Below are 20,831 nucleotides of genomic sequence, written 5' to 3'. Positions count from 1 at the left end.
TATTCCTAAGGAAAACGATTTTATTCACACAAATAGGCAACCGAAGAGTTTAAAGTACCAGTAAGTACATTGCTCTTAACCACTACACCATATGCCCATGGGCATATGGCGTAGTGGTTAAGAGCGCGGGCTGCTAACCCCAAGATTCCGAGTTCGATTCCAAGCAGTGACCTGAATAATAATAATAATACTAATAATAACAACATCGAAGAATACCTTAGGAATGAGAACACAGGTTCAAAATTTCCCCAAGACACCTGATGAAGGCTGGAGGGTATATCAGCCAAAACGTTGTGTTAACAACAAACAAGATGAGGACAAATATCTGTCAAATGTAAATAATGTAAATAATATACAAAATTCCTCATCTCTTAAATATAGAACTGTAAAACCTGTTTGTTGTTTGGCAAGAAATTGCTGAACACTCATATGTTGTCTAATGACAGGAGAGTCCATGATAATATATATAAGTATAAAAATACTTATATATATATGTTCATACAAATATAATTATTTTAATGTCCACTTAGCTATGCTTTCCCTATGGATATCAGTGAATGTTGTAATATGTACTATGTTTTGCAGACAGTAAGATAACAAATCTCCACCCTGTGCAGAAAGGGAATTCTTTGTTGAGAATATCTGGGTTTACTGGGTGAAGTGATTTCTCGATCTACAAATTTGCATATAAAGTGGGAGAGTGGAGTGAACTTTTCTCTGTCCCTTGACTTGAAAGGATGTACATGTTGGATAAACTTTCCTTGAAGTCAGTAATAAGCCATTAGTAGTAAGCCATGATACCTTGGGATACCAACAGGTGTGGTGAGAAGAAGAATTATCTTAGTGAACAGGTGATTTGATTTTAGTGCTTGTATGTAGGTACTTGGATGAAAGGCATGTAGGTGTATGATTTTTTTTGTTGCAGGATGCAATATTGCATGCAATACTGTCTAAGCAAGAATAGCTCACCTTAATATTATGTTTGTTAAAAAGTTTATATTTATGGTGCTTTGGAAGTGTTACCTAATTAGTTATGGGAAGCTCCTTGTCAATGTTAATGGAGACATCTAGATGGAAGAGTGAATTTGGTCAGTTTTCTCTTCCTAACTCTCTTCAGGTATGGTAGATCTATAAATACTGATTTCTCACCAAAGCCACTTATTTAAAATATCAATACTAGAGTGTCCTGTGTTGAAGATGTCTCTATCTGAGGATTGATTAAAGATTCTTCTACTAACACTGGCTGCTAAATACAGCCTTCTTGTTAGACTTTCTGTAGATATAATATCTGAATGTCCTCAGGACTAGAGTAGTGTCCAAAAAATGACTGGAGTTAGATTGCTGGTGATGAGCATTTTAAAACCAAATTCCTTGAATATTTTGATTAGGTTCTACCTAAACTGATATATAACCTAGTTATTCATGTTACATGAAAGTGGGAAGCTGCCATTTCTGTACAAGCCTCAGCCACAGGGGATGAATTCTTCTTTAGAGTATTTGGGATAAACAATCTAGTGAGTATGTAACCTATCCAGGAGATTACTCCTGCATGCATGTATCAATTACCAACTACTAATCTAAACACTAGCTAGTAGCAGCTCTACTCAGAAACAACCTCAGCAGAAGAGGAATCAGATATGAAGTGGTATCAAAAAGTTCCCGGACTAGTTTTATTGTGTGCCAACAGATGGCAGCACACAGTTACATGCACAGTGAGAGTTTTTGATACCACCTTGTATAGTGTGCAAAATTGCTTCACTTTGTACATGTGATGCATATGAATGAGGATATTTATATAAAGTAGTACTGATTGCTCCCAGTAGTTGGAAACTGTGGAAATGGAAGACCCAAGAAGGCATTGGTTGAGTTTGTGAAGGTTGATCTTAGGATGTTGAGAAACACAAAAGAGATGACAAAGGACCAAGTTGATTGGGAACACGCAGTACTTGAGAAGACTCACTCAGCTATGCTCACATATTATTATCACTGAGACACTCAAAGCATAATGTGTATATTCACTATTCACTCGACTGAGTTCCTACCAAGTCTGCTCCAACCCCTGCTTCTTCCTCCCTGTCTCTTTCCCTGCCCTTACAGTTGGATCCCTTTCCTTGATCCACTTCTTATTGCTATCCATTCCTCATTCTTATCTTCATCCACTCCCACCCTCGTTGGTATCATCTCTCACGCCCCTCCTCCCAATTTGCAACCTTTAACTCCACCCTTCATCATACTATTACTCATCCCTCCATCAATCTCCTGTCTACTGAATTATCCTACTGCTCTAATAAATCAAAGCAGAACCTATTACTGTATACCATACCATACAACCAGCTCTGTACAGTTGTCATCCACCCCCCATCCTTTGTGCTACCCCTAATCAGCATCTATCCCTCATTCTTATAGTTCCCCACTCATATTTATCATCTTCATTTCTGCTCACATTTCATTACACTTATTCCTTACATACACCTGAGCATTTCCACCCACCATGCTTATAACCATTTCTCACTCTCCTCCCACGTGCTTACAATCTTCCCACCACTTTCCCCTCATTCTTCTGTATCCACTTTCTCTTCTATGCATTTCTTGCATATGTTACCATGAGGACATGTTCTGTTTCTTTGTCGTCATTGGAGTTGCCTCTCTTTGAGATTCACCCCACCCTCTCTCATATAAAATATGAGATGGCCATGAATTTCTTTTTTTTCTTTTTCTTTAAATATATTCTTTTTTTTATTTTATTTATGCGCCCTTTTCAAGCCTAGCCATGTTCACGGGGCCCGGTTTCCCGGTTTCTGTGACATATGTGTTCCCCCCAGCTGGATGGGATGCCAGTCCATCACAGCGTTACTCAAGAAACAGGAAGAGAGAGTGAGAGAAAGTTGTGGTGAAAGAGTACAACAGGGGTCGCCACCACCCCCTGCCAGAGCCTCGTGGAGCTTTTAGGTGTTTTTGCTCAATAAACACACACAACGCCCGGTCTGGGAATCGAAACCATGATCCTCCGACTGTGAATCCGCTGCCCTAACCACTGGCCAGTCCGCAACAACAGCAAATCTCTTCCTGATCCCCTCATCATAATTTAACTTCTCTACACCTTGCTTAATATGACCACCCTGGTCTCTCTCACTCTCAGTAATTTTTTGTCTTGAAGAGCTCGGTTAAACGAATGAAAGCGCTAATAAAGAATTATCTAAAATTCTGACTGCTTCCTTTTCTCAATATACAATATCTGTACAACACTTCAAAAACTCTATACATACATACATACATACATACATACACACACACACACACACACACACACAACACACACACACACACAACACCACACACACACAACATATATATATATATATTATATGTGTATAATTGTATGTATGTATATGTATATATATATATATATATATATATAATATATATATATATGTGTGTATGTATATATATATATAATATATATGTAGTATTAATTATATAGAAGGAGCTTCTACAGGACTAGAACTGTTTCATTCAAGAGAAATCGTATACTATATATATATATATATATTATATATATATGTATATGTATAATATATATATATATTATATATGTATATATATATATTAGTATATATATATATATATATATGTATATATATATATATATATATGTGTGTACATGTATGTATGTATATATATATATATATATGAATCTATGTGTGTACTGGATGCAGAGTATCAGATATCCATTTATGGGTCTTTGAGGACCTACAAAAGTTATGGATGCTATCCCTTCCTCTAGACACTCAGCAAGAAAAGAACAAAATGAATCATGGTAATCAGAAACATTTTAGAACTCTGGCTTCCTTGGTAACACAGAAGCTATGCTATGATCACTTTGTCAATGAATTCTTACTCCAGACAAATAATGCATACGAGGTGATGTTTTGACAGCATAAATCTCATTTAAGATATATAGGTTTCATTTCAGTATGATTTAGTGTTTGTGTGGTAATTAATTCTGTAATACTTCTTGTTGAAAGGGAAAACTATCTGGCCATAAAAATACTCAGTTAAAATAAAAATGTTCCTTCTCAAGCCATGTTAGGCTCATAAGGGCCGGTTTCCCGGTTTCAGTGGCGTAGAAATTCCCCACCTGGATGGGACGCCAGTCCGTCGCAGGATTACTTATTTTTGCCAGCTGAGTGGACTAGAGCAAGGTGAAATAAAGTGTTTTGCTCAAGAACACAACACACCGCCCGATCCAGGAATCGAAACCACAACCTTACAATCATGAGTTCAACACCTTAACCACTAAGCCATGCACCTCCATAAAAAACTCAGTGAATGCATCTGAAACAGTTTCTCCACATTACTCCACAAGGAGCATAGGGCCATGATCACTTCATACCAGTGGACACAATCATGGGCTACCGCCTTGATTTCAGACCAAACTCCATGCATCCTTTCCAGATCTTCTTAGGTCATCCAACTTTCCTCTTTCCTTCAGGCTGCCAATCTAATTCTTATCTTGCCATGCTGCTTGGATGTTTCCTTAGTGTGTAACTGATCCAGCTCCATTTCCTTTTCAGAATTTTTTGATTGATGGAAATTTGGTTCCACCTCTCTTTGAGCTTAAAGAGGTTGACTTGAGGCTAAGAATCTCTATTAGAAAACCAAATTGTTATAGGAACCACAATTATGACAACTATTTCAAACTGAAACAGAATTAAACTAAAATTGCTATTTGTGTATCATACCAAAGGTATTTATACCATTGAAAAGCATGATGCTGTGGTTTTTCTCGAAGGGAACCTCTTCATAGACATCCATCTCCATCTATCCGCTCAGTTGAAGTCGACTCCCGGTTACTCAATGGATCAGTGTCCTCCAGTCAGTTCTATCCTGGGCTGCTTCTTTCAGATTGGCTATGTCCATTCCGGTATCACTCTTGATGGTGTCAAGCCAGCGGATACCATATGCCGTTGCCACCCCCAGCAGCACGGTGAGGAGAACGGTTGGGCTTTGGAGGGGGTTCATAGACATACTGTGATAAAAATGCAGTATATATCAGAGCAAGGCAAACATCATTGCAGTAGTGACTCATAAGAATGACAGTTGCATTTCACCCTACAAGATACCTGTCAATGCTGTGATTCTGTTTGCTCCTTGCTAACATGAAATTCATTCTTTGGTATATAGGAAACAGTAAAGAATACATTCTTTGTGGAAATCTTGCAGGGTCTCAAATTGGGTGAAACAAGTCTCATTCTCAAGGGTCACTGTGTGATGATGTTCATCCACCAATACAATGTAATGTGTTTTTAACATATCATATTTATGGAGAGATTTTCTCTCAGGCACAAAACAAAGCATCACACCCTTTCAATGGTGTTTATACATTTATTATGATGCACAGATGGGAATTTAAATTTAATACTGTTTCAGTTGCAGTCACCAAATTATTTACAACCAGCAAGCTTTTTGTAACATCAGTGAATATATCATCCATTGTTTCCTATACATAAAACATGAATTTATCTTAGGCACTGACAAAGAGGTGCACAGTATTGACAAAACCCAAGTAAAGCATATCTACCATTCTTACGAGTCAATGTTGTGATGAAGTTTACCTTGCTTTGCTATGCATTGTGTTTTTTAATATAACATGTCTATGATAAGATTTTCTTTGGGATAAAAAAAAAAGTTGCTTTTTCAACTGTGTATATGCATTTAGTATGGTATATAAATGGCAAGCATGCATACATATACATATATGCATATATATATATATATATATACCACACACACAAGTATATATTCTCTTTTACTCTTTCTCTTTTACTTGTTTCAGTCATTTGACTGCGACCATGCTGGAGCACCGCCTTTAGTCGAGCAAATCGACCACCGGGACTTATTCTTTGTAAGCCCAGTACTTATTTTATCGGTCTCTTTTGCCGAACCGCTAAGTGATGGGGACGTAAACACACCAGCATCGGTTGTCAAGCAATGCTAGGGGGACAAACACAGACACACAAAACATATACACACCACAAACTTATATATAATACATATATACGACAGGCTTCTTCAGTTTCCGTCTACCAAATCCACTCACAAGGCATTGGTCGGCCGAGGCTATAGCAGAAGACACTTGCCCAAGAGCCACGCAGTGGGCTGGACTGAATTTGGAACCATGTGTTGGTAAAACAAGCTACTTACCACACAGCCACTCCATCAGGCCCAGTCAGATCTGGAAGTGTTTCTACGGCTGGATGCCCTTCCTAACGCCAACCACTCGTGTGTGTAGTGGGTGCTTTTTAGTGCCACATGCCACAGGTGTCAGATAGAGCTGGCAAACGGCCCGAACAGATGATGGTGCTTTTACGTGTCACCGGCACCTTGAGTTTCCCGTTGCCGGTCATCAGACAGTAACAGGTTTTGTTGAATTTTCTGCTGCTTTATATATATATATACACAAACACACAAGATATATATATTAGTATATATATATATATATATATATATATTAGTATATATATATATATATATATTAGTATATATATATATATATATATTAGTATATATTATATATATATATATATATTAGTATATATTATATATATAATATATATTAGTATATATATTATATATATATTAGTATATATAACTATATAATATATATATATATATATATATATATATAATAATATATATATATATATATATATATATATATATATATATATATATATATATATATAAAGGCGAGCTGGCAGAGACGTTAACACGCCGGGCGAAATGCGTAGCCGTATTTCGTCTGCCGTACGTTCTGAGTTCAATTCCGCCGAGGTCGACTTTGCTTTCTCCTTTCGGGGTCGATTAAATTATTAAGTACCAGTTACACACTGGTCGATATAATCGACTTAATCCATTTAGCTGTCCTTGTTTGTCCTCTCTGTGTTTAGCCCCGTGGGGCAATAAAGAAATAAGTATATATATATATGTATTCATTTATTTGTTTCAGTCATTTGACTGTGGCCATGCTGAAGCACCACATTTAGTCGAACAAATTGACCCCAGAACTTATTCTTTGTTTGCCTAGTACTTATTCTATCAGTCTCTTTTGTCAAACTGCTAAGTTATGAGGATGTAAACACGCCAACATCGGTTGTCAAGCGATGGTGGGGGGAAAAACGACAAACACAATACATACACACACACACACACACACACATATATATATATACGACGGACTTCTTTTAGTTTCGTATACCAAATCGTCACAAGGCTTTGGTCAGCTCGAGGCTATAGTAGAAGATACTTGCTCAAGGTGTCACACAGTGAGACTGAACATGGAACCATGTGGTTGAGAATCAAGCTTCTTATCACACAGACACTCCTTACACACACACACACGTCTATATATCATCATTATCATCAAATTTTAACGTCCATTTTTCCATGCTTGCATAGGTTGGACGGTATTTGTTGGGTAGCTTTTCTACACCTGAATGTTCTTCCTTTGTATGTATGCCGATATAGAGATATATATATATAACTTACTACTACGATGGAAAAACTTAGGACGAATACACGAATATATATACATTTCTATCTCTCTTGGTATATATTATTTATATATATATAATATATATATATATATATATATATATATATACGCACACATACATATACACACATATATTTATATATTATTATATATATATACGCACACATACATATACACACATATATTTATATATATATATATACATGCATACATATATATATATATATTGATATATATATACATACTGCATACTATATAATATATATATTTATATATATATACATATATAATATTATATATATATATATATATAATATATATATTATTATTATATACATACATAGATTATATATATATATAGATAGATATTTATATATAAATACTATATATAAATACATACATATAATTAATATTTATATAAATACATATATATAAATACATACATATATATTAATATTTATTATTATAATATATATATATTTATATATATATAGTATACATATATATTATATATATATATATAATAATGTATATATTTATATATATATATATCATATATATATATATGTATATATATATATATATATATATATATGTATATATATATATATATATATATATATGTATACATATATATATATATATATATATATCTATATATAATATATATATATATAATATATATAGATATAAAACACGTGCACGCGCACACATACATACATATATACGTTGGGTGTGTGTGTGTGTTGCAGTTGCAGATGTAATACTCGAAATATGTAGATCACAGTTTACGATTACGTTCGTTTTGGCCATCCGTCGAAACGACAAGTAACTGTTTGCATTCAAGAGCAGTTAATGACTATTCGCATTGCCCGGATGTTGGATACTAACAATCTTAATATTGCCGGGACGCACTTCGCCGTCGGAAAGGATGTAGAAAATTATTTGAAAATCATTCATTTTGTAGGTTATTATTTTTTTTTAAAGTATTTTTTTGATATCGTTCGACGTTTTAAAATATTGCGTTACTCTATATGTTGAAAAAAAATCATTTAATGAGATTCAAAAATATAAAAATATATTTATAAATATCCTTTTTTTTTCGAAACGGTAGATGCAATAAATAAGTTTTATACTAAAGGTTGAAATTAGTATGAAAATATATCAAAATCACTCTTTGACTATAATTAACCCGCAAAAGAAACAAACCACACTCTCTTATTATTATTATCATCTCATTTAAAATTTTTTCTATTACTAAATAAATTTATTTCGTTTTATTTAGGATTTTTTTATTGTTTATTCATTTATTTATTTATTTATTTCGTAAATCAATTTAATTTGTACTTTTAAGGGACTGCATATTTAGTGCGGAACGATATTTCATGATTTCAATCAACTTCCACTTGGAAACTTTTTGTTACATGCTTCGGAAAAAATTATAACAGAATTATTAAAAAATATAAACTGAGTGAAATCTTACAAGAAATATTAAAAAAAAATCTACTTTATTAGTATGTGACATCATTTTGCCGACGAACGAAATTTACAGCTTCCGGTTTGATAAGGCGGAATTAAGACTCTCCATACTAAGGGAAGTCACTCAGTTCATTAATAGTTTTAAGATCAATTAATCTTCGCAATAATATATTATTACTTTTACTTTTATATTGAAGTATATATTTTAATTTTTATAATTATAATAATTGTTTTTAATTACGAATTTTTTAAAATTCACTATTTCCTACCAAAATGTACTGAAATCAACACGAACAATTTTGATGCAATCCGGATTCGTTTCGTCAAATTTATCAATTACAGGTAATATTTCAGTTCGTTTGACACAAATCTATTTTTTTAAAAAATAAACTAGATTTGTCAGCTGTTTTCCAGGTCAAATGCCGATAATATTTTCCATTGGTTTATAATTATGTTAGCTTTTTCCACCCTTTATTCTTATTAGCCTAGTGAAAGCATGTTATTAATCTCCCTTCCTTCCTGAACTGTTGTAAATCCTTTTCTAATTTCCATTCCAACTTCTAATCAATTTTATTTTAAACCTCATGCTATCTCTATAATACACGCACACACACAGACACACACACACATATATATATATATATATATATAGAGAGAGAGAGCTTAAGTTTGCGTCACATGTAAAGTACAGGACTTTAAGGATACACCTTTGTTGTGAATAATATGTATATGTGTGTGACTATGAAAATGAAACCAGTTTATCTTTTCTTTGTACACGTTTTTTTCCATGACGCCCCACAAAAAGAGAAGCACTCCCCGCGCGCGAACATGCATTATCTATGACGCAACTAGGGTAGGGTACTGCCCCACATTGGGCAATCGTATAATTGGAAATCCAAAGATAAAAAAAAGGGGGTTAAACGAGAATATATTTGCCATGCTGCTAATTCAAATGAATAAGGAGTATTTAAAAACTGAATCTTTAATTTTATTTTAAATACAAATACTTCAGCTTACAGGAAATGGCTATGATCCGTTTGTGTACTTTACATGTGTATGCTCTTTTAAGTTCTGATCGGGCAGAAAGCTTTCTATATATAACTGTCTTGTTTTTTTTTTAAGGACCCCACTACTACATTAGCCAAACGCTTTTCAAATTATACCGTGTGATATAAGGAGATTTGGCTACTGTTTCTAGCAACGTATTAAAAATTACGAACAGTGTTTTAGATTCACGAAATGTTTTTCTTCTCGTTTGAGCGCTTATCCCCGGCGACAATCAATTTGCATTCGTTTAATAATATGAAATCATTAGCCAGAATAACAGTATGAAGAACACAACCAGTTGCCCCACCCTCTAAACACTACATACCCATTGATACACTGGCAGCCGAACCTACTAAACACTCACACACACAGCATATACTAACGTGGGTATAGGCACACACGCACACGGATCTCACAAGACTGCAGTCAATCAGAACTTCTTAACATGCTTTCTGCTCACTCATACGCTTACTCTCACACACACACATTCTTATAAGTACTGGCACACTAACCAATCTCACGTACCCACATCAAATTGCATACATTCTCTCTCATGTTACTATTAATCTTGCCTTGGTTTATTCTCCTCATCAACATAGTCACGATGTTGCTATCAGCATTATCAATATGGCTCGCCCTCAAAATTGAGGCCGTGGAACCAGAAAACATGAGCTTTTGACGAACCGACTTAGGGTACTTAAAGATCTTGAACGACACAAAAACCCTAAACAAAAATATCTTTGTGCCTAACGGGCTGGATTAGATGCTTTATAAACTTAGATATTTCAACTCGGTTTTTCTGTTTCCTGTGTAGGAAACATTGAAAAGTGAAGGGGCAATCGGTAGTAGTAGTAGTGATAATATATAGTTATAGTGGAGTAGACCGGTTTATGGGGTTATTCTAGGTTTCTCGCTCATAAGGCGAATCATCAGACCCCAAACACTGCTGGCCTGAGACCTGTGTGTGTGTGTATATATATAGGATAGTATTTTAAAAGGGAAACTGAGAAAGGTTTAGCGATGGAGAATAAGAATTCAGTGAAGGTTAGCAAGGAAATTATAAGATAAATGGTTTTGGAGCGGACAAATGTGCTGGTGAACGGTTTTTCTTTTCCTTTTGTTACCGAAGGTTGTGTTGCTATAGCAAAAATGTACTTTGAGGGTAAACTAATCTGCATTTGGAACCCAGTTTATAAAAGCTAGATTTGTTCGTTTGTGCCTTTACATTGTAATTGAAAGCCAGTTCGAATCATTCCCACTTGTGTCAGCCAGAGAGTGGGTCGTTCTACTGAGAAAAGACGCGAGCAAACGAGACATGAGACAGAATTATTTTAAATTTCTGAATATTTTAATATATTTTAATGGCGAAGAAAATAGCGTCTTTTTTTTTTTTTTGAAGCGTCCTTATATGCGTTTCTGAGAAACATTACGCGGGTTGACGTTAGTCTTATGCGATACGGTATTTTTCTTTTCTTCAGCCCTCGGATTCGTAACACCATTTATCCGGCTTCCATGGCATACAAATGACCGATATCGCAATATTCTTCCTGAATGGGATGTCGGTCCGTTGGCAGGACTCAAGGCCTGCTATTTCGGGGGAAGGTAAAGAATATGTCACACCACCCGTTTTGGGCGGTTAGGGCTAAGGTTCCGATTACGCCGAAAACGAGTGGGGTGCGTATTCTTTATCTCTGGCAAATTTCGAGGGGAAGGGGCTTATTTTATTGACTCGAAAGGAATGAACGTAAAGAGCTGAAAGAAATACCACCAAGCGTTTTCCTCCGACGGTTAATAATTCTGCCAGCTCTCCACCTTATAGAATACAATAATATATATTTCTTTATTGCCCACAAGGAGCTAAACATAGAGGGGACAAACAAGGACAGACAAAGAGATTAAGTTGATTACATCGACCCCAGTGCGTAACTGGTACTTAATTTATCGACCCCGAAAGGATGAAAGGCAAAGTCGACCTCGGCGGAATTTGAACACAGAATGTAACGACAGACGAAATACCACTAAGCATTTCGCCCGACGCGCTAACGTGTCTGCCAGTTCGCCGCCTTAAGGTGTATATCTGGTTCCGAAAAAGACTAATCGTTCACCATAGTGGATCATTGGTACTTGACTGTTGTCTGAGAAGCAACCAGTTTCGGACTTTTCCTTAGGTGCGGGACAGTCACAGCGAAATAATGTCAACTGCTCAGTAGTAAAAGCGAATCGTCTCGATCCATGTTTTGTTTGAGTTCAAGATATATCCTTTTCTCGCTTATGTTGGTTCTCAATCTTTTATTGCGAAAGCTGAACACATCGTTGGGCCCACTGGTTGAGTTGGGTCATCAGAGACTTGCGTGAACTTAAGCGAACTCGAAGAGCCATACATAAAAATAACTAATATATTTTTTAATTAACTTTCACATTTTTTAAAAATCTAAGCATAGTGTCATAGAATTTATCGATAACGTTTTTAGATCAGTGGTTCCTGAAGTGGGCGGTATTGTCCCCCCCCCTGGGGGCGGTGAAGAGTTCCAGGGGGGCGTTGAAGAAAAGTGGGGCGACACTGGGGTAGCAATTCATGTAAAAACAACAAAATAAAGGGTTCATTAGATTAAGGTTTATTTGTGAAATACAGTTGCTTTGAATTTGCTTCAGAAAGAGGTCTATGTTTGTGATGGTTAGTTAAGGTGGGGGGCGCTAGAAATGTGGCTTGTATGTCAAGGGGGCGGCAGTCCAGCATGTTTGAAATCCACTGTTTTAGATAAATTAGTATTCATCTGTAATTACTATTGAAACCATGTTGAGGTATCAGCAATCTCAAAATCTTAAGCTGGTTTGTGTGGTGCTCCCCACCTCGTGGTGATTTGATTTATGTGAAGACCCATAGTTCATCGATCCTGCCAAACACTCCAGATCTGCTAAGCTTTACTGGATTATCTGTGGTGACCAACTTACAACGTTTCACATCAAATGATTAATTCTCTTTCGATATCGGTTCCTTCAAACTCTCTGGATTTGGATATATATATATATATATATATATATATGAGAGAGAGTTCAGGAGGTTGGTTCATAAATACTTTTTAAACTTCCTTATAAAAGTAAAGAATCCCAGAAAGCCATATAAAGCTAAAGAACGCTAGTCATTGATGCTCATCGTCTTTATCCCCTAAAGTGGAATATTTTCGAGATGACAGCTGAAATTAACTAGGACAGCTGATCTTAGAATTAGTCGCTTAAGGAGTAAAATGTATAACAGTCATCGTCTATCGATGGAGCGAGAATTCAATAAAGCATTCCTTCCAGGGGTATGTATTTAGCTAGTGTGCTTAAATTACTTGACGAAGAGCTGATGTCATCCTTTGAGATGTACGCTTTCCTGCTCGAAGATAAATACAAGACGAGGCTTAATGACTGACTGATATTTGGAGCTTCTCAGACGCTCGTATCTCCCCGCTGAATGTATAACAAAATTAGAACATTCATCTTCCAGTTTCTACAAAGGGTTAGTGTATGGAATCACACTGCGCTACTTTATTTTAGAGGATTTTTTTTTTGAGAATGATTGATTATATATATTACTCGATTCAGTTATTAGACTGTGGCCATACTGAGGTACCACTTTCAAGAATTTGTAGTCGAACGAATCGACTCCAGTACTTATTTTTGTGTTAAGCCTAGTAATTTATCGGGCTCTTTTTGCTGAACCGCTATGTTACGGTACGTAAACACATCAATCTCTTTGTCAAATGTTGCTGGGGGACAAACACAAAGACGTCCGTCTAAAATCCACTCACAAAGGTTTGGTCAGCCCGAGGCTGTAGTAGAAGAGCCCGAATTTGACACACAGTTGGACTGAACCCGGAACCATGTGGTTGGGAAGAAAGCTTCTTGCCACACAGCTACGCCAATATATATATATATATATATATATATATATATATTATATATATATATATATATATATATATATATATATATATATATATATAGAGAGAGAGAGAGAGAGAGTTTAATAAACACAGGGTCTATATTAGTAGATTGCATAATGATTGCGGCATAGTACACTGAATGTTATAAAAGCAAGTCCGATAACTGTACTATCCAACCATGAAACTTCAAGTAGCTCACCTAATCCTGCGGTTATTTAACGATATGTATATCTTACTGGATATTGTTGGATCTCTAAGTATGAAACTATCAGTAGCTCTTTTGTAAATTGTGTTTATTAAATGATATTTATCTCTCACTTGCTGGAGTACATTTTTTTGGTTGATCCTACCAATAACGAACAGTGCGGCCACTTGCTTGAGAGGCCATAGACCAACGGGTTTTGGCGTCTGAAGAAACGCTGTCATGCTGAGCACCTTATGGACGTGAAACCCAAGGTAACCTCATAGACCGGCCATATCTATCTATATTCTCTACAGCTCTATAACTACTCTTTCGGATTTATGATTTCCTGACTATATATATATAAATTAGAAAAAAACACCTTTCATCAATTCAATAATGAAAAATTAAATTACACCATCTAGAAAATTACACACACGCACACGCACACACACACACACACACACATATAGATGCAGCACGAAGTTTTGTCAGTGAACAGGTCGCGGTCTGAAAGCGACGAAAACATTTTGACAAATTAAATTTAAATGTTGAAGTGAATCGAACGGTTTTTGTGCGTTTCTTAAATGGCTTACAAACACCTTCCACGCTGCAATTGTTTTCGTTCCAGCACACGAATCTCAGATCAGGTCACTTGCTATGCAAGTACATCTCCGTAATATATACACATACATATATATATATATTATTGTGTGTGTGTGTGTGTGTGTGTGTAAAACTTCAACTGGTGTGGAAGTGATAACAAGCAGTAGTGCTAGTGTGTGGATAAGCCATACTAAGCATGTTATTGAGATGAGATGGGAACAAGATAGACATAATCTGTCTCTTGTCTCGGTGATGAACAGCTGTTGCTGCGTGTAGGACGAGTCCAGTTGTCAACTGTTGTCCGCTGTGAAGGTCGTCTTGTCACGCCACCTTTGGCAAGGACGGCGGTGCAGTTTTTCTCCGTCAGGCGGCTACGACAAAAAAAGTATATATATATATATAAAACAAGTAATATAAATATTAATATATATATATATATATATATATAAATCGGGTCGTGGTGTAGCCGAGTTTGAGCTTTTCCCCCCTCGAATGAACACCCACCTCCCCAAATATCATGTTCGAGTAGGAGGATTGGATTCTGTGGGGCCCCGCCTTCCGATGAATACTATTACATGTTGCATGTGTGCGACCGGTTTGAGATGGGTGGATGCTTCGATCTGTCAGTTTCATTTTGTAAACTGGAACATGGAAGCAATCGGTGTTTTTGGAGCACTTTGATCTAAATCCGTAAAGACTACCCACTTCGTCTTTTTGGCGGGTCCCTATTACACACAGACACACACACACATTAGTTTTAATACTCCATATGTTTACATGTATGTATAGAATTACATCATATTGTACTGTATTCGATCTGTTCTTGTGGCACATTGAGAAGAAAAAACACATCTTCCTCGCAGTTAAAGCCATCGACACCGCCACCACCATCATCATCATCATCGCTGCCGTTCCTTGTTGCCATCGTTCCTGTTGTTGCTGGAGTGACTGTTCATTACTGTTGCTGTTGTTATTGCCGCCTTTGCTGCTGCTACTACAGTTCTACTACTACTTTTACTGCCGCTGTTGTTGTTGATTTTGATTTTATTATTGATGTTGTTGTTGTTTTCGTTGTTGCTTTCATCTCAAGTCCATAAGCTTGCAGAGCTAGAGCTCTCCTCTCCTCTCTGCTGCTGCTCTGTCTTTTGTTATCGATCGATCGGTCGTCGGTCGAGACCAAACCTAGGCTATGCCAGCCCAGCTAAAAGGAAGCTTGTAAATGATAAGGTGAGGTCGGCGGCGGCGGGCGAGCGGGCGAGCCGGCGGGGCGGTTGTTAAGTAGTGGGGGGGTAAGGGTAAGGGGGGAGTTTACCAGGAAGTAGATTCAGAGTGGAGCGCGGCGGCGGCGGTGGTGGCAAAGATGCTGGTCGGGAGGAGGAGGAGGGGGCGCCGACGGTGGAATAACATTGCGGGATGGCGCTAGATTCGCGTATGAGATACATCGGTTAGAGGAAAGGAAAGCAATGTATGTCATTCCCTCCACCCCCACCCCGCCATCTGCCCTCCGTCAACACCTCGCCGCCACACCGAAGTTAATATATAAGACTTTTTTAGTTATATAATGGAGGGATTCTCTTTGGCTTGTTGTAGTCAGTCGAACTGTAATTGTGTGACTTGTTGGGCTGTTAAGTTCTGTAGTGAAAGTGGTGTGTTTAGATGTGCATGTGTGTTTCAGAGAGAGAGAGAGAGATTGTGTGTGTGTGTGTATGTGTGTACGTGGTCATCGATTTTATAGCTTTGGATGATTTGGCACAAAATCATTCTGACTCATTCACAATTGCATTTACTTACGGTTTGTCTGCCCATATGTATGTGTGTGCGCGCACACATACACACACACATATATTCATATAAACTATATATGTACATATATATATATATATATATATATATATATATATATATATATATATATATAATACAAACTATACACACACACACGTACACACGCACATATGTATATATCTACTATATGTCAATATGTCCATTTTGTCTGGTTTATGCCCATCTCTTATAGTCCGTTGGCTCTCTTTCTATGTATTTATGTCCATCTCACACCTGTCAGTCACTTTATCTTTGTTCGTTTCTCCATCCGTCCATTTATCATCTCAAGTTCTCGGGGCCGAAGCGGATGGAGAGCGGTCCACCTCAAGTGATGCTTTTATAGGAGCGTCACTTTTGGGTCTGCTGTGTAAACCTGGATAAGCTGTATTGGCCCGAAGAGGTGTGGAGGGGCAAATTCAAAGGCTGCCCGACACGGCACACACTTCAGCTACGCCAATAGTGGTAGGTAGATTTAATCTGTTTGCTTAACACCATCAAACCGGATCTTTAATGTCTCTAACAGACTTCACTTTGTAACTCTTTTACTCTCTTTTTACTTACTTGTTTCAGTCATTTGACTGCGGCCCCGGGACTTATTCTTTGTAAGCCTAGTACTTATTCTATCGGTCTGTTTTGCCGAACCGCTAAGTTACGGGGACATAAACACACCTGCATCGGTTGTCAAGCGATGTTGGAGGGACAAACACAGACACACAAACACACACACATACACACACATATATATATATACACATATATATATATACACATATATATATACACATATATATATATACACATATATACGATGGGCTTCTTTCAGTTTCCGTCTACCAAATCCACTCACAAGGCTTTGGTCGGCCCAAGGCTATAGTAGAAGATACTTGCCCAAGGTGCCACGCAGTGGGACTGAACCCGGAACCATGTGGTTGGTAAGCAAGCTACTTACCACACAGCCACTCCTGTGTCTAATTGAACGTTTCCTACTCATTGTGACTGTTAGAGTTTCCACAGAAGTCATTTATTTATAAACTTTCGATAGGGCTCCTACAGGGCCAGCCCTTGATGTTCCTTATTCACTGAGGTTGTTAACAGTACTGCAGAAACCATTTATAAAAGAACGTTTTCTACTCATTGAGTTTTATTAGAATCACAGAATGTCCTGCTTATAAAGGTTGTTAGGGGCATCACAAGTTTATAAGTATATTTGTAAATAAAGGTTCTCTACTATTTAAAATCTAAAAAATTTCACAGAAACTGTTCGTAAATGAATGTTCCCCTGCTTACTGAAGTTCTTTGGGTCACTGCAAAAACCTGTTTTAGGAGCACCACAGAAACATTTGAAGCTGTTCTTTGGTGCATCAATAAGCTAATAAAACAAAGAAGAGACTTATAACCCATTGGGTCACAGGTGTTTTGACAGCAATGACTGTGGTGGACAAATTCTTTTATTCTTTTATTTATTTCAGTCATTTGACTGCGGCCAGGCTGGAGCACCGCCTTTTAGTCGAACAAATCGACCCCAGGACTTATTCTTTATAAGCCTAGTACTTATTCTATCGGTCTCTTTAGCTGAACCGCTAAGTTACGAGACGTTAACACACCAGCATCAGTTGTCATGCAATGTTGGAGGACAAACACACACACAAACATGCACACACACATACACACATGCACACACACATATATATATTCGACGGGCTTCTTCCAGTTTCCACCTACCAAATCCACTCACAAGACTTTGGTCGGCCCAAGGCTATAGTAGAAGACATTTGCCCAAGGTGCCACACAGTGGACTGAACCTGGAACCATGTGGTTGGTAAGCAAGCTACTTACCACACAGCAACTCCATGATTCAAGTTGAGCCAATGGAACATGCAGTTCTCTGAACCAAACTTACAATGGTTTTAGTCTTAATCTTAAAAGACATAATTCCGCACCTAACATTGGGGCAGTAAACTGTCACATTATACTGGTTGTCTTCTGCTGGGCAGAAACTCGGACAGTGTTGTGAGCAATGGAAAAAAAGGGAGATGTAGATCCTTCGTAGATAGGCAGAATAAACTGGAAAGATAGAACATGCTGCAGTATTAGAAAAGCTGAAAGTTCAACTCACTGCCAAATACCATTCCTTACAGGAATTCTAAAAGGGAAGCGAGCAAGAGGCTATCAAAAATGTTTGTGGATTGGTAATATTCATCATCAGCATGGGTTGGACGGTTTGACTGAGGACTGGCGAACCAGATGGCTGCACCAGGCTCCAATCTTGATCTGGCAGAGTTTCTACAGCTGGATGCCCTTCCTAACGCCAACCACTCCGAGAGTGTAGTGGGTGCTTTTACGTGCCACTGGCACGGGGGCCAGTCATGCGGTTCTGTCAATGACCTCGCTCGAATGTTTTTACACGTGCCACTCTGATATATAAAAGGACAGGGTGGGCATTGTTTAAATATCTTTGATCAGAGGTCTGCTCTGTTACGGCTGATCAGGAATTAAGCAACAACAACAGCAATTATATTGATCTCATGAAACCTATTTTAGTTGAGCAGTACTTCTTTGTTTAGCTTCTATATGGTCACTCAACTTGCTAGAAATAGCAGCCAACTCCCAAATCATACACTAATGCTTTGAAAAAGGATGTGCATTTTGGATAATGTTGTACCAGAGACCGTGTCTGGATTAAAAAAATAAAAGTAAGATGAAATAGAAGTGCTTGGAATTCCTTTGAAAGAGCTTTACTAGAGCAAGGCTGACTTGGGGCTAAACAGACAACATCAGCTTGTTTGCAGTTGAACTATTAACAGTTAACCCATTCGTTACTGTATTTATTTTGAGATACTCTATGTTTGTTTCAATTAATTTTAGATATAACAAAGAATTTAGTAAAATAACTTAGTTATAATTCAGCTAATGTTAGGAACATAAATTGTGACTAAGGTTTGGTGGAAGATATTAATTCAAAACTTATGGAAACAAGACATTTGTACAACAGAGCCAGAGCCGGTTTCAGCCGGAATATGGAAACAGCACAGCATCAATGATTAGATATGGGACATTTTGACATTTTAAAACTTGCTGAAATTTGTTGCTATTGTTCATTAATAGTCTCTGGTCAGTCTTATTTGAGCAGACCTACAGCATGTAGGAAGTTTGATTAACTGTCTTGAGGTGATGCTTATAAATATAAAAATAGGTATTGGTCAATGACGAAGGGTTTTTCAGGTGTGATGGCCCTGTATTTTCCCTTTTATTAGCTACAGTATGTCTTCACATCCAGAACTATTTTATCCAAAGTGTCTTATTTTAGTTAGACAATAGGTTGAGATTTGAATAAGATATGGATGTATATCTAGCAAGTTAAGTGACTGTGCTAGAGAGAGAAAGAAAGAAAGAGAGAGAGCATTGTCTTATATCAGGAGAAATTTTCTTGGATTGTAAAGTTGGGATTGGAGTTCTGTGAAATTAGTTGAATTAGTACAGAGTTCCAGGCTAATGTCTTGTGATATGAGTTAGTCCACATTACTCCGTAAGGAGCATAGGGCTGGTTTCCTTGTTTCTCTAGCATATACATTCCTCCCTGGATTGGATGCCAATCTGTCACAGGGTTACTCATTTTTACCAGCTGAGTGGACTGGAGCAATGTGAAATGAAGTTTTTTTGCTCAAGAACACAATGTATTACTTGCTCCAGGAATTGGAACTGCAATCTTACACTCATAAGTTCAACACCCTAACCACTAAGCCATGCACCTCCGCTTAGTATCTTGTGTTAGATGGAAGTAAAGTAAGGTGGCGAGAAGGCAGAAATGTTAGCGTGCCGAGCAAGATGCTTAGCGGTATTTCATCTGACTCTACGTTCTGAGTTCAAATTCCGCGGAGGTCGACTTTGCCTTTCATCCTTTCGGGGGTCGATTAAATAAGTACCAGTTACACACTGGGGTCAATATAATCGACTTAATCCATTTGTTTGTCCTTGTTTGTCCCCTCTGTGTTTAGCCCCTTGTGGGTAGTAAAGAAATAGGTATTTCGTCTGCCGTTATGTTCTGAGTTCAAATTCCGCCAAGGTTGACTCTGCCTTTCATCCTTTCGGGGTCGATAAATTAAGTACCAGTTAGGCACTGGCATCAATGTAATCAACTTAATCCCTTGTTTGTCCCTTCTATGTCCATCCTTGTTTGTCCCCTCTATGTCTGTCCTTGTTTGTCCCCTCT

At 37.2% G+C, this 20,831-nt stretch overlaps 1 protein-coding gene across 6 annotated transcripts in view; it reads left to right on the top strand.

Annotated features, from left to right (window-relative positions):
- LOC115217283 (sodium channel modifier 1-like) overlaps positions 1-20,831 on the top strand; it is a 69,521-nt gene that overhangs the window by 21,090 nt on the left and 27,600 nt on the right. Inside the window, exon 1 of one of the 6 annotated variants that reach the window (XM_036507246.1) lies at positions 8,391-8,518. The exons of 1 other annotated variant lie outside the window; for it this stretch is intronic. The gene's annotated coding sequence lies outside the window, so the exon portion shown is untranslated. Of the gene's footprint in view, positions 1-8,390; positions 8,523-9,083; positions 9,377-16,243; positions 16,263-16,796; positions 17,084-20,831 lie in introns of those variants that run through there. 4 more of the 6 variants (XM_036507250.1, XM_036507247.1, XM_036507251.1 and 1 more) reach the window with 4 other exon arrangements.

Source organism: Octopus sinensis, linkage group LG11 (assembly GCF_006345805.1).
Source record: "Octopus sinensis linkage group LG11, ASM634580v1, whole genome shotgun sequence".
Lineage (NCBI taxonomy): Eukaryota > Metazoa > Mollusca > Cephalopoda > Octopoda > Octopodidae > Octopus > Octopus sinensis.
The sequence above is the reverse complement of the archived record's forward strand: the minus strand, read 5'-3'. Positions and strand labels throughout refer to the sequence as shown.